A 13,914-nucleotide genomic window follows, 5' to 3' on the forward strand; every position below is an offset into this window, starting at 1 on the left:
AAAATGACACTGAAGCGGTAGGAATGGGGGTCAAAGGAATACAGATAAACTCAATAAGTATCTCGTGTAAGTCTTCACTGAGGAAGACACTAGTAGTATGCCAGAAATTTGAGAGTGCTGGGGCAGATCTGAGTGTAGTTGATATTATTAAGGATGAAATCTTGGAATACCTGGAGGCACGTGATAAAATAGGCCAAAGTTGTTGAGGGGAAATCTTGCCTAACAAATCTGGTGGAATTCTTTGATGAAATAACAGGCAAAGGTTCAAATGTTCATTAAAGTATACATCTCTGAAATTCTTCAGTTCTCCGGGTAGCCATGAAACCAAGAAAGAAAAAGGAAAGTAAGGTTGCACAATCAGCAACCTCCAAATCCCCCCTTCCCATAAAAAACAAACAAAAACAGAATAGGCACATCGACCCATAAATCTCCCTTGCTGCACAGAAAAAGCAAACAAAACGGATCAGGCACACTAACCCCCCAAAATCCCTCCTCCCGCGGAAAAAAAAGAACAGAACAGAACAGGCACATTGACTCCCCCCCTCCCTTCCACAATCCCTCCTCCTGCACAAAAATTGAGCAAAACAGATCTGGCATATCGACCCCCAAAACCCTCCTCCTGCACAAAATGGATCAACACCCGACTCCCTCTCACCCCACGAAACAGATCAGGTGCATTAACCCTCAATCCCTCCTCCCGTACAAACTAAATGAACAAAATGGATCATGCACATCGATTTCACACCCCCCCCCCCCCGGCAACTCCCTACCCCTGCACAAAAAACAAATGAAAACGGAACAGGTACAACAACCCCCAAATCCTTTGTCCCACGCAAAAAAATGAACAAGGCGGATCAGGCACATTGACCCGCGGGGCGCGGCAAATCCCGCCAAATCCCTACTCCCACACAAAAAAAGAACAAAATGATCAGGGACATCGACCCCCAAATCCCCTGCCCCCTCCCACAAAAAACCTGAGAAAATCAGGCAAAAAACCACAGAATATAAGCACTATAAGACTGAAAAATAGTCTATAGTCCAAAGTCTAAATCCCAAATGCAGAAAAAGCTCGATGATACCCTTTGGACCTGGACGCAGCAGCAGACTCTCCCCTTTCCAGTGCAGAGCAACCAATCAAAAGTCAGACAGTTGGCGCTTACCCTCAACACTTGGTTTGATGCTTTAATCCCCCTCGTCACTTCAATTGGCGGATGATGGGAGCTTTAATTTCAGAGACTGCAGAACGCTGAAGCACCTAAATGATCTCCAAACAGCAAAACATGGGCTCCAACAGCTCCAGAATCACATTCAAGATGAGATAAAGGTGAGTCAGTAGATGTTATTTACTTGGAATTTCAGAAAGCCTTTGATAAGGTGCTGCACATGAGATTGCTAAACAAGATAAGAGCCCATGGATAGAAGATAGGCAGATTGGCAGGAAGCAAAGAGTTGGAATAAAGGGGGTCTTTTTCTGATTGGCTACTAGTAACCAGAGGTGTTCCACAGGGTCGGTGTTAGGACTGCTTCCTTTCACATTATATGTTAATAGTTTGATGACAGAATTGATGATTTTGTGGCCAAGTTTGCAGATGAAACACCCATAAGTGGTGGGGCGGGTAGTGCTGAGGAAGCAACGAGTCTGCAGAAGGACTTGGACAGATTAGGGCAATAGGCAAAGAAGTGGCAGATGGAATACAGTGCAGGGAAATATATGGGCATGCACTTTTGTAAAAAGAATAAAGGTGTAGGCTATTTTCCAAATGAGGAACAAATTCAAAAATCAGAGGTGCAAAGAGACTTGAGAGTCCTTATGCAGGATTCCCTAAAATTTTACTTGCAGGTTGAGTCAGTGGTGAGGAAGGCAAATTCAATGTTAGCATTCATTTCAAGAGGACTAGAATATAAAAGCAAGGATGTAGTGTTAAGGTTTTATAAGGCATTGGTCAGACTCATTGGGCTGAATAGCCTAATTGTGTTCCTATATCTAATGGTCGTATGGATGAGGGATGAGAGGAGATCACATTAGAGCCTACTGCATAGTGGAAGGCCTGAAAAGAGAGGATATGGAGAGTATATTTCCATTAATCAGAGTAAAGGGATATGCTTTTCAAACTGAGATGAGGAGGAATTTTTTCAGAGGCAGGGTGGTGAATCTATGGAATTTGTTTCCACAGAGGCAGTGGGTGTATTTAAGACAGAGACTGGTAGATTCTTGATTGGGAAGGGGTTAATGGTTATGAGGAGAAGGTGGGAGAATGGGGTTGAAAACAATCAGCTATGATTGAATGGTGATGCAAATGGTCTAAATCTGCTCATGTTATGGTCTTATTGACTTTGGCTTAGGCTATTAATAATATTATTAATAGTCTTCCATTAACCCCAGGTTTAAAATTATAGGAAGAAACAGCACAGAAACAGGCCACCGAGTCCATCTCAACCATCAGCCACCTAGATACACTATCCTACTTTAATCCCCTTTTCAAAAATTCCTCCTCGCAATTTCATCAAAGCTTTTGCACAGTTTCTACTGCTCACCTGCACACTATTGTACAAGGCCAATTTACAGTGGTCAATTAACTTACCAACCCTCTCTTAGAGTCACAGAACATGACAGCACAGAAACAGGCCCTTGGGCCCATCTAGTCCATACTGAACTATTGATCTGCCTAGTCCTATCAACCTGCATCTGGACCATCGCCCTCCCCTCCTATGTACCTATCCAAATTTCTCTTAAATGTTGAAATCAAATCTGACCCCACCACTTCCACTGGCAGTTCATTCCATACTCATACCCAACTCTGAGTGAAGAAGTTCCTCCTCATGTTCCCCTTAAATGTTTCACCTTTCACCCTTAACCTATAACATCTAGTTTTAATCTCACCCAATGTCAGTGGGAAAAGCCTGTTTCCCTCATAGTTTTGTACACCCCTGTCAAATCTCCCCTCATTCTCTATGCTCTAAGACATAAAGTCCTAAACCATTCAACCTTTTCCTATAGGTCAGATCCTCTAGTCCTGCCAACATCCTTGTAAATTTTCTGTGCACTCCTTTCATCTTATTGATAATTGGAGTGGTTTTCCTCTGGAACTTCACCTTGGTCCTAGTCTCTGATGGTTCGCTCCTATACCCAGCAGGTATGTTTTTCAACTTTGTGGTGGGTTTCTCTTCGATGTAATTAGCTGCCATCATGATGCGATACCTACCTCACTCCTTCTATAGGGATCCGTTAGTCTTGTGAGACCATGGATGTGCGCCTTGGAAGGTTTCCAGGGCGCAGGCCTGGGCAAGGTTGTATGGAAGACCGGCAGTTGCCTATGCTGCAAGTCTCCCCTCTCCACGCCATCGATGTTGTCCAAGGGAAGGGTACTAGGGCCGATACAGCTTGGCACCGGTGTCGTCGCAGAGCAATATGTGTTTAAGTGCCTTGTTCAAGGACACAACATGTTGCCTCAGCCAAGGCTCGAACTAGTGACCTTCAGATCACTAGACCGACATATTAACCACTTAGCCACGTACCAACACATTAACCACATTCACTCATTAACCAAGCTTTACCCCATGATACTCACACAGTCCTGAGCTCTCTAGGAATGCCTTGGCATCCTCCTTCTACCTCTGGAGATGCACTCTTTCTGTTTAGTCACCCCTTACAACAGACGGCCATCCCACCCATAAAACCCATGCCAACTCCTAACAGACAAACTCCATCTTCCCCATTTCTCCCTCTTCTTGTCCAGACCTCCTTCAACTGATGCAACAAATGATATGCTGGAGAAACAGGGGCTGAGCATCAAATGGGGGAGAAGATGGGGGGTTTGGCAGGACTGTCGACGACATGGGATGAAGGCTCTGCATCAGGACTGAGAGGGGAGATGGCAGTGGGTGGATGGATTCAGGAAGGGGAGGGATTAAAGGCACTGTGGGATTTTGAGGGAAAGGAGACAAAAACGGGAGGACCAGGCAAAGCTTAGAAGGAGAGAGTGACAGAGGTGGGAAAGGGCTAGAATAGGGAGACAAATAACCCAGTGAAGTGGAGGGCTATCTAAGATTGGAAAGCTCAAAATTCATGCCGCTAAGTTGTAGACTAGCCGGGTGGAATATAAGGTTTTTTTCCTCCAACTTGCATTGGGTTTTACCCTGCCAGTAGGGGAAACAGAGGATGGAAGGGTCAGTGAGGGAATGGGAAGGAAAATCAAAATGGCTTGCAACTGAGAGCATGGGATGATCATTGTGGATAAGAGAATACTAGGGATAGGATTTACCAGTATTTGGACAACCATGGCATAATTAGGGAGAGCCAGTATGGCTTTGTAGGGGGAAAGTCATGTCTTACTAATACGAATGAGTTTTTTGACAAGGTGACAAGAGTGGTTGATGAACATAGAGCTGTGGATGATCTCTACATAGATTTTAGTAAGCTGTTTGACAAGGTCCCTCATTTGGATTCAGAGCTCGCTTTCCCATAGAAGACGAGGGTAGTGGTTGAAGGGACTTATTCTAGCTGTGGAGGTCTGTAATTAGTGGTATTCCACAGGGATTTGTTTCAGGACCTCTACTGTTGGTATATAAATGACCTGGATGAAAATGTAGATGGGTGGATTCATAACTCTGAAGATGATACTGGTGGATATATATCAGTGGTGTTGTAGGCAGCAAAAACGACTGGCAAAAAATATAATGGGATATAGATCAGCTGCAGATATGGGCGGAGAAATGGCAGATGGTGTTTAACCCAGCCAAATGTGAAGTGTTGCACCTTGCTAAGTCAAGTGTAAAGAATAGAGGGATCCTGGGGAATGAGTTCAAAGCTCCCTGAGAGTGGCTACACAGGTTGATAGGGTGGTTAAGAAAATCAATGGCATCCTTGCATTTATTCGTCAAAGCACTGAGTTCAAGAGTCAGGAGGTTATGTTGCAGCTTTAAAAAGATGTAGTTTGACCCTGTTGGACGTGCAACATGCAACGCTGCAAGTCTGATTCACTGACGTGTGGGTGGTGAGTGGTGAAGATGTGTGGGTGGTCAGTGGGGAAGATGTGTGGGTGGTCAGTGGAGAAGACGTGTGGGTGGTCAGTGGGGAAGATGTGTGGGTGGTCATTGGGGAAGATGTGTGGGTGGTCAGTGGGGAAGATGTGTGGGTGGTCAGTGGAGAAGACGTGTGGGTGGTCAGTGGGGAAGATGTGTGGGTGGTCATTGGGGAAGATGTGTGGGTGGTCAGTGGTGAAGATGTGTGGGTGGTCATTGGGGAAGATGTGTGGGTGGTCAGTGGGGAAGACGTGTGGGTGGTCATTGGGGAAGATGTGTGGGTGGTCAGAGGAGAAGACGTGTGGGTGGTCAGTGGGGAAGATGTGTGGGTGGTCAGTGGAGAAGACGTGTGGGTGGTGAGTGGTGAAGATGTGTGGGTGGTCAGTGGTGAAGATGTGTGGGTGATGAGTGGGGAAGATGTGTGGGTGGTCAGTGCGGAAGATGTGTGGGTGGTGAGTGGTGAAGACGTGTGGGTGGTCATGGGGAAGATGTGTGGGTGGTGAGTGGTGAAGATGTGTGGGTGGTGAGTGGGTAAGATGTGTGGGTGGTCATTGGGGAAGATGTGTGGGTGGTCTGAGGAGAAGACGTGTGGGTGGTCAGTGGAGAAGATGTGTGGGTGGTGAGTGGTGAAGATGTGTGGGTGGTCAGTGGTGAAGATGTGTGGGTGATGAGTGGGGAAGATGTGTGGGTGGTCAGTGGGGAAGATGTGTGGGTGGTGAGTGGTGAAGACGTGTGGGTGGTGAGTGGGGAAGATGTGTGGGTAGTCATTGGGGAAGATGTGTGGGTGGTCAGTGGTGAAGATGTGTGGGTGGTGAGTGGAGAAGATGTGTGGGTGATGAGTGGGGAAGATGTGTGGGTGGTCATGGGGGAAGATGTGTGGGTGGTGAGTGGTGAAGATGTGTGGATGGTCAGTGGTGAAGATGTGTGGGTGGTGAGTGGTGAAGATGTGTGGGTGGTCAGTGGGGAAGATGTGTGGGTGGTCATTGGGGAAGATGTGTGGGTGGTCATGGTGAAGATGTGTGGGTGGTGAGTGGTGCAAATGTGTGGGTGGTGAGTGGTGAAGATGTGTGGGTGGTGAGTGGTGAAGGTGTGTGGGTGGTCATTGGTGAAGATGTGTGGGTGGTGAGTGGTGAAGATGTGTGGGTGGTCATTGGTGAAGATGTGTGGGTGGTGAGTGGTGAAGATGTGTGGGTGGTGAGTGGGTAAGATGTGTGGGTGGTCAGTGGGGAAGATGTGTGGGTGGTCATTGGGGAAGATGTGTGGGTGGTGAGTGGTGAAGACGTGTGGGTGGTGAGTGGGGAAGATGTGTGGGTAGTCATTGGGGAAGATGTGTGGGTGGTCAGTGGTGAAGATGTGTGGGTGGTGAGTGGAGAAGATGTGTGGGTGATGAGTGGGGAAGATGTGTGGGTGGTCATGGGGGAAGATGTGTGGGTGGTGAGTGGTGAAGATGTGTGGATGGTCAGTGGTGAAGATGTGTGGGTGGTGAGTGGTGAAGATGTGTGGGTGGTCAGTGGGGAAGATGTGTGGGTGGTCATTGGGGAAGATGTGTGGGTGGTCATGGTGAAGATGTGTGGGTGGTGAGTGGTGCAAATGTGTGGGTGGTGAGTGGTGAAGATGTGTGGGTGGTCATTGGGGAAGATGTGTGGGTGGTCTGAGGAGAAGATGTGTGGGTGGTCAGTGGGGAAGATGTGTGGGTGGTCAGTGGAGAAGACGTGTGGGTGGTGAGTGGTGAAGATGTGTGGGTGGTGAGTGGGTAAGATGTGTGGGTGGTCAGTGGGGAAGATGTGTGGGTGGTCATTGGGGAAGATGTGTGGGTGGTCTGAGGAGAAGATGTGTGGGTGGTCAGTGGGGAAGATGTGTGGGTGGTCAGTGGAGAAGACGTGTGGGTGGTGAGTGGTGAAGATGTGTGGGTGGTCAGTGGTGAAGATGTGTGGGTGATGAGTGGGGAAGATGTGTGGGTGGTCAGTGGGGAAGATGTGTGGGTGGTGAGTGGTGAAGATGTGTGGGTGGTGAGTGGGGAAGATGTGTGGGTGGTGAGTGGGGAAGATGTGTGGGTAGTCATTGGGGAAGATGTGTGGGTGGTCAGTGGTGAAGATGTGTGGGTGGTGAGTGGTGAAGATGTGTGGGTGGTCAGTGGTGAAGATGTGTGGGTGGTGAGTGGTGAAGATGTGTGGGTAATGAGTGGTGAAGACGTGTGGGTGGTAATTGGGGAAGACGTGTGGGTGGTCAGTGGAGAAGACGTGTGGGTGGTGAGTGGTGAAGATGTGTGGGTGGTCATTGGGGAAGATGTGTGGGTGGTTAGTGGTGAAGATGTGTGGGTGGTCAGTGGGGAAGATGTGTGGGTGGTCATTGGTGAAGATGTGTGGGTGGTGAGTGGTGAAGATGTGTGGGTGGTCAGTGGTGAAGATGTGTGGGTGGTCATTGGGGAATATGTGTGGCTGGTCAGTGGTGAAGATGTGTGGGTGGTCAGTGGGGAAGATGTGTGGGTGGTCAGTGGTGCAGATGTGTGTGTGGTGAGTGGTGAAGATGTGTGGGTGGTGAGTGGTGAAGACGTGTGGGTGGTCATTGGGGAAGATGTGTGGGTGGTCAGTGGTGAAGATGTGTGGGTGGTCAGTGGGGAAGATGTGTGGGTGGTCATTGGTGAAGATGTGTGGGTGGTCATTGGGGAATATGTGTTGGTGGTCAGTGGTGAAGATGTGTGGGTGGTCAGTGGGGAAGATGTGTGGGTGGTCAGTGGTGCAGATGTGTGGGTGGTGAGTGGTGAAGATGTGTGGGTGGTGAGAGGTGAAGATGTGTCGGTGGTCATTGGGGAAGATGTGTGGGTGGTCAGTGGTGAAGATGTGTGGGTGGTCATTGGGGAAGATGTGTTTGTGGTCAGTGGTGAAGATGTGTGGGTGGTCAGTGGTGAAGATGTGTAGGTGGTCAGTGGTGAAGATGTGTGGGTGGTGAGTGGGGAAGATGTGTGGGTGGTCAGTGGGGAAGATGTGTGGGTGGTGAGTGGTGAAGATGTGTGGGTGGTCCGTGGTGAAGATGTGTAGGTGGTCAGTGGTGAAGATGTGTGGGTGGTGAGTGGTGAAGATGTGTGGGTGGTCATTGGGGAAGATGTGTGGGTGGTCATTGGGGAAGATGTGTGGGTGGTGAGTGGTGAAGATGTGTGGGTGGTGAGTGGTGCAAATGTGTGGGTGGTGAGTGGTGAATATGTGTGGGTGGTGAGTGGTGAAGATGTGTGGGTGGTGAGTGGTGATGTGTGGGTGGTGAGTGGTGAAGATGTGTGGGTGGTCAGTGGTGAAGATGTGTGGGTGGTGAGTGGTGAAGATGTGTGGGTGGTCAGTGGGGAAGATGTGTGGGTGGTCATTGGGGAAGATGTGTGGGTGGTCAGTGGTGAAGATGTGTGGGTGGTGAGTGGTGCAAATGTGTGGGTGGTGAGTGGTGAAGATGTGTGGGTGGTCAGTGGTGAAGATGTGTGGGTGGTGAGTGGTGAAGATGTGTGGGTAATGAGTGGTGAAGACGTGTGGGTGGTAATTGGGGAAGACGTGTGGGTGGTCAGTGGAGAAGACGTGTGGGTGGTGAGTGGTGAAGATGTGTGGGTGGTCATTGGGGAAGATGTGTGGGTGGTCAGTGGTGAAGATGTGTGGGTGGTCAGTGGGGAAGATGTGTGGGTGGTCATTGGTGAAGATGTGTGGGTGGTGAGTGGTGAAGATGTGTGGGTGGTCAGTGGTGAAGATGTGTGGGTGGTCATTGGTGAAGATGTGTGGGTGGTGAGTGGTGAAGATGTGTGGGTGGTGAGTGGTGAAGACGTGTGGGTGGTCATTGTTGAAGATGTGTGGGTGGTCATTGGGGAAGATGTGTGGGTGGTCATTGGGGAATATGTGTTGGTGGTCAGTGGTGAAGATGTGTGGGTGGTCAGTGGGGAAGATGTGTGGGTGGTCAGTGGTGCAGATGTGTGGGTGGTGAGTGGTGAAGATGTGTGGGTGGTGAGAGGTGAAGATGTGTCGGTGGTCATTGGGGAAGATGTGTGGGTGGTCAGTGGTGAAGATGTGTGGGTGGTCATTGGGGAAGATGTGTTTGTGGTCAGTGGTGAAGATGTGTGGGTGGTCAGTGGTGAAGATGTGTAGGTGGTCAGTGGTGAAGATGTGTGGGTGGTGAGTGGGGAAGATGTGTGGGTGGTCAGTGGGGAAGATGTGTGGGTGGTCCGTGGTGAAGATGTGTGGGTGGTCCGTGGTGAAGATGTGTAGGTGGTCAGTGGTGAAGATGTTTGGGTGGTGAGTGGTGAAGATGTGTGGGTGGTCATTGGGGAAGATGTGTGGGTGGTCAGTGGGGAAGATGTGTGGGTGGTGAGTGGTGAAGATGTGTGGGTGGTGAGTGGTGCAAATGTGTGGGTGGTGAGTGGTGAATATGTGTGGGTGGTGAGTGGTGAAGATGTGTGGGTGGTGAGTGGTGATGTGTGGGTGGTGAGTGGTGAAGATGTGTGGGTGGTCAGTGGTGAAGATGTGTGGGTGGTGAGTGGTGAAGGTGTGTGGGGGTGTCATTGGTGAAGATGTGTGGGTGGTCAGTGGTGAAGATGTGTGGGTGGTGAGTGGTGAAGATGTGTGGTTGGTCAGTGATGAAGATGTGTGGGTGGTGAGTGGTGATGTGTGGGTGGTGAGTGGTGAAGATGTGTGGGTGGTCAGTGGTGAAGATGTGTGGGTGGTGAGTGGTGAAGGTGTGTGGGTGGTCATTGGTGAAGATGTGTGGGTGGTCAGTGGTGAAGATGTGTGGGTGGTGAGTGGTGAAGATGTGTGGGTGGTCAGTGGTGAAGATGTGTGGGTGGTGAGTGGTGATGTGTGGGTGGTGAGTGGTGAAGATGTGTGGGTGGTCAGTGGGGAAGATGTGTAGGTGGTCAGTGGTGAAGATGTGTGGGTGGTCATTGGGGAAGATGTGTTTGTGGTCAGTGGTGAAGATGTGTGGGTGGTCAGTGGTGAAGATGTGTAGGTGGTCAGTGGTGAAGATGTGTAGGTGGTCAGTGGGGAAGATGTGTGGGTGGTGAGTGGTGAAGATGTGTGGGTGGTCATTGGGGAAGATGTGTGGGTGGTGAGTGGTGAAGATGTGTGGGTGGTGAGTGGTGAAGATGTGTGGGTGGTCAGTGGAGAAGACGTGTGGGTGGTCAGTGGTGAAGATGTGTGGGTGGTCAGTGGTGAAGATGTGTGGGTGGTCATTGGGGAAGATGTGTGGGTGGTCAGTGGAGAAGATGTGTGGGTGGTCAGTGGAGAAGATGTGTGGATGGTCATTGGGGAAGATGTGTGGGTGGTCAGTGGAGAAGATGTGTGGGTGGTCAGTGGGGAAGATTTGTGGGTTGTCAGTTGGGAAGATTTGTGGCCTCGGGCGGCGTGAGGACCAGGGCCCAAGCTGCGGTGTTGTCTGTTTACAGCTGTTGAGGAGAGAGGCACCAGAGTTGCTGCGCTCCACCGGAAGAGGTGTGATCTGATGCCAGAGCTGCCTCCTCGTTCTCGCTTGGCAGAAGACAAGCCATGTTGTGTTCGACTGCAGATTTCTGCAACATTCATGAACTCAGGGTCTTGGCCTATGTATTTTTTTGTGTGACTGTATTTTACTGATAAGTTATGTGTGCTTTGTGCATGTGAGACTGTTGGTACAGTGTGTTACACCTTGTTCCCAGAGTAACACCGTTTCATTTGGCTGTACTCATGCATGGTTGAATGATAAGTAAACTTGAACTGTTGAACTGTTAGGCTGCACCTGGAGCGCTGTGTACAGTTCTGATCACCCCACCATTGGAAGTAGGTTGAGGCTCTGGAGCTGGTGCAGCAGAGGTTTACCAGGGGGCTGCCTGGAGTAGAGAGCATGTGTTACAATGAGAGGCTGTTTTCTCCAGAGCAGTGGAGGCTGGTGGAGATGTGATAGAGTTTCATAAGATTATGAAAGGCACAGATTGAGTTGACAGACAGTATCCTTTTCCCAGGGTTGAAATTCTTAATATAAGAGGACATGCATTTAAGGTGAGGGGCGGTAATTTTGAAGGAAATGTGGAAGACATCTTTTTACACCGGGAGTGGTGGGTGCCTGGAATGTGGGGGAAGAGACATTAGGGACTTCTTAAAAGTCATTTAAATAGGCACATGAATGTGAGAAAAGTGGAAGGATATGGACATTGTGAAGGCAAGATGTTGGCTATTGATGACTTATTTACTTGGTTCAACACAACATTGTGGGCTGAAGGGTTTGTTCCAGTGTTGTACTGTTCTATGTTCGATTCAGATTAGTTTAGATGTTGATTACTTTATCTTCATAAACATTAGGGCACATAAATTCCAAAGTTCAAAAAGTTCAAAGTACATTTATTATCGTTGGTAGCATCTGTATGTCTCGAGAGACAATGGTGTGATACTTGTCTGATGGGTCTGGGGTTGTAGACATGGGGATTTTGCACTTTCTAGAATGGCTGTCCAGCCCCACTCCAGAGTGACAGTCTCTTTCACGGCGGCTGCAGGTGAAGGAGGAAGCTGCTCTGGGTGACGCAGCTCTGCCTTTCCCTCTGGCTCTCTTGTTGATGAGCATGCTGGTCCTTGCTAACTCAGCACGATGCACACTGCTTTTGACTACGGCCCTCCATGCTGTGCTCTTCAACTCTTTCCTCCCATGAGTTGAGGTCAATGCCTGCCAGATACAAGCGACACTTGCAGACATGCCTGTAGCAAAGGCATGGTCTTCCTCGTGGGCAGTCACCCTCACTCAGATCACCCTGCAGAATGTCCTTGGGAATGCGCCCCTGGTCCATCCGTTTGACGTGGCCCTTCCAGCCGAGGCGTCTGTGGCTGGTTTGACGTGGCCCAGCCAGCCGAGGCGTCTGTGGCTGGTTTGACGTGGCCCAGCCAGCCGAGGCGTCTGTGGCTGCGTAGTGCGTGGCCCAGCCAGCCGAGGCGTCTGCGGCTGGTTTGACGTGGCCCCACCAGCCGAGGCGTCTGTGGCTGCGTAGTGCGTGACCCCACCAGCCGAGGTGTCTGCGTCTGAGTAGTGCGTGACCCCACCAGCCGAGGTGTCTGCGTCTGTGTAGTGCGTGGCCCCACCAGCCGAGGCATCTGCGTCTGTGTAGTGTGTGGCCCAGCCAGCCGAGGCGTCTGCGGCTGCGTAGTGCGTGGCCCCACCAGCCGAGGCGTCTGCGGCTGCGTAGTGCGTGGCCCCACCAGCCGAGGCGTAGTGCGTGGCCCAGCCAGCCGAGGCGTCTGCGTCTGCGTAGTGTGTGGGTGCTGCAGAGTACCCTGTGTTGGTGATTCTGTCCGCCAGATGTGCAAGATGTGCCTGAGGTAGCGTAGGTGAAATGAGTTTGACCTCTTCTCCTGGCTGATGTGTGGCGTCCAGGCCTCACTGGCGTGGAGGAGTGTGCTGAGCATGGACACCTGGTACACACACAGCTTGGTCCTTGTCAGCTGTCTGTTGTTCCACACTCTCTCGTTCAGCCTGGCCATGACAGCTGCAGATTTGGCAATCCTGCTGTTCACCTCTGCTTCGAGGGACAGAGAGCTGGGGATGTTCGATCCAAGATAGGTGAAGGAGTCGATGACATCAAGAGAGCAACCATCAATGGTGATGTCTGGAGGAGATTCTGCAACCTGGGCCATGACATTTATTTTCTTCAGACAGATGGTTAACCCAAACTCCTTGAAGGCATGGGCGAAGCAGTTAATCAGATGTTGGAGTCCGCCTTCAGTGTGTGATGTCAACGCTGCGTTATCTGCAAACAGCATCCCGTGGATGAAAGCTGTCTTAACTTTGGTCTTGGAGTGTAAGCGAGCCATGTTGAACAGCTTGCCATCAGCTCTTGTGCGAAGGGAGATGCCTCCTGAGAAAGTCTGAGAAAGCACAGAGAAGGAGCACGGAGAAGAAGAATACAAGGAGGGCCGATGCCAGGACACAAACTTGTTTTACTCTGCTGCTCACTGAAAAGGCATCAGAAGTTGCTCCATTGAAGCAGACAGTGCTGTGCGTGTCCTTTGGAAGGATGATGTGATGGGGGCAGACAATCTTCAGCAGGAGTTTAAAGAGTCCGCTACTGCCAATGAGATCGAATGCCTTGGTCAGATCAATGAAGGCTGTGTACAATGGTTTCTGCTGCTCCCCACACTTCCCCTGTAGCTGGCGCGGTGAGATCATGTCCACCGTAGACCTGCCTGCTCTGAACCACCACTGGGAGTCTGGGTAGACTCTGGGTCCAAGGCTCTGAAGTCGTGCCAGGATGACTCGGGTGAACACTTTCCCCACAATACTAAGCAGAGAGATGCCACGGTAGTTGTTACAATCACTATGGTCACCCATGTGTAACACCCTGGTAAAGGTTTCACTGCTAACAGTGTTTGGGTTATTGTTAGAGATGAGGGGTGCTTAGGAACATGGGCCATCCAGTCTGGAGAGAAAGCTGGGGGAGCAGATTTTTGTGCCTGACACCAAAGGGAGTCTTTGTCTTTGTTCTGTGGGAGATGAAGAGAAAAGACGTTGGAGAGAACCAGTTGTGGGATTCGATCTGGTGGGCACTGTGATTTGATGGACCAAGGCGCAGAAGTCTACTGGGGATTGGTGAGTATGACTTTTGGAAGATTTGAGCGCCTACTTGTGCACATTTGACTGTTTGATTATAATGGGCCCTTTTTTGTTTTTTTCTTTCTTTTCTTTACTAACCCTTTAGTTAATTTAACATTCACAAATATACTTCCTTTAATTATATGCAGTGTGTGGTCTGTTATTTCCTGCGACGAGCTGTAACAGGGCAGCAAATCACACAGACGGGGGCTTGGGTGGGGAGACATCCCAATCTCACAGATTTGGCAGGACTGGGGTGTGTATTCCCTAGAGGTACGAGGCTGGAGAAAGGTGGGTTTCTCGGCGCTGAGTTGGGAGACT

This window comes from Mobula hypostoma, chromosome 11 (assembly GCF_963921235.1).
Source record: "Mobula hypostoma chromosome 11, sMobHyp1.1, whole genome shotgun sequence".
In the NCBI taxonomy this organism is placed as follows: Eukaryota; Metazoa; Chordata; class Chondrichthyes; order Myliobatiformes; family Myliobatidae; genus Mobula; species Mobula hypostoma.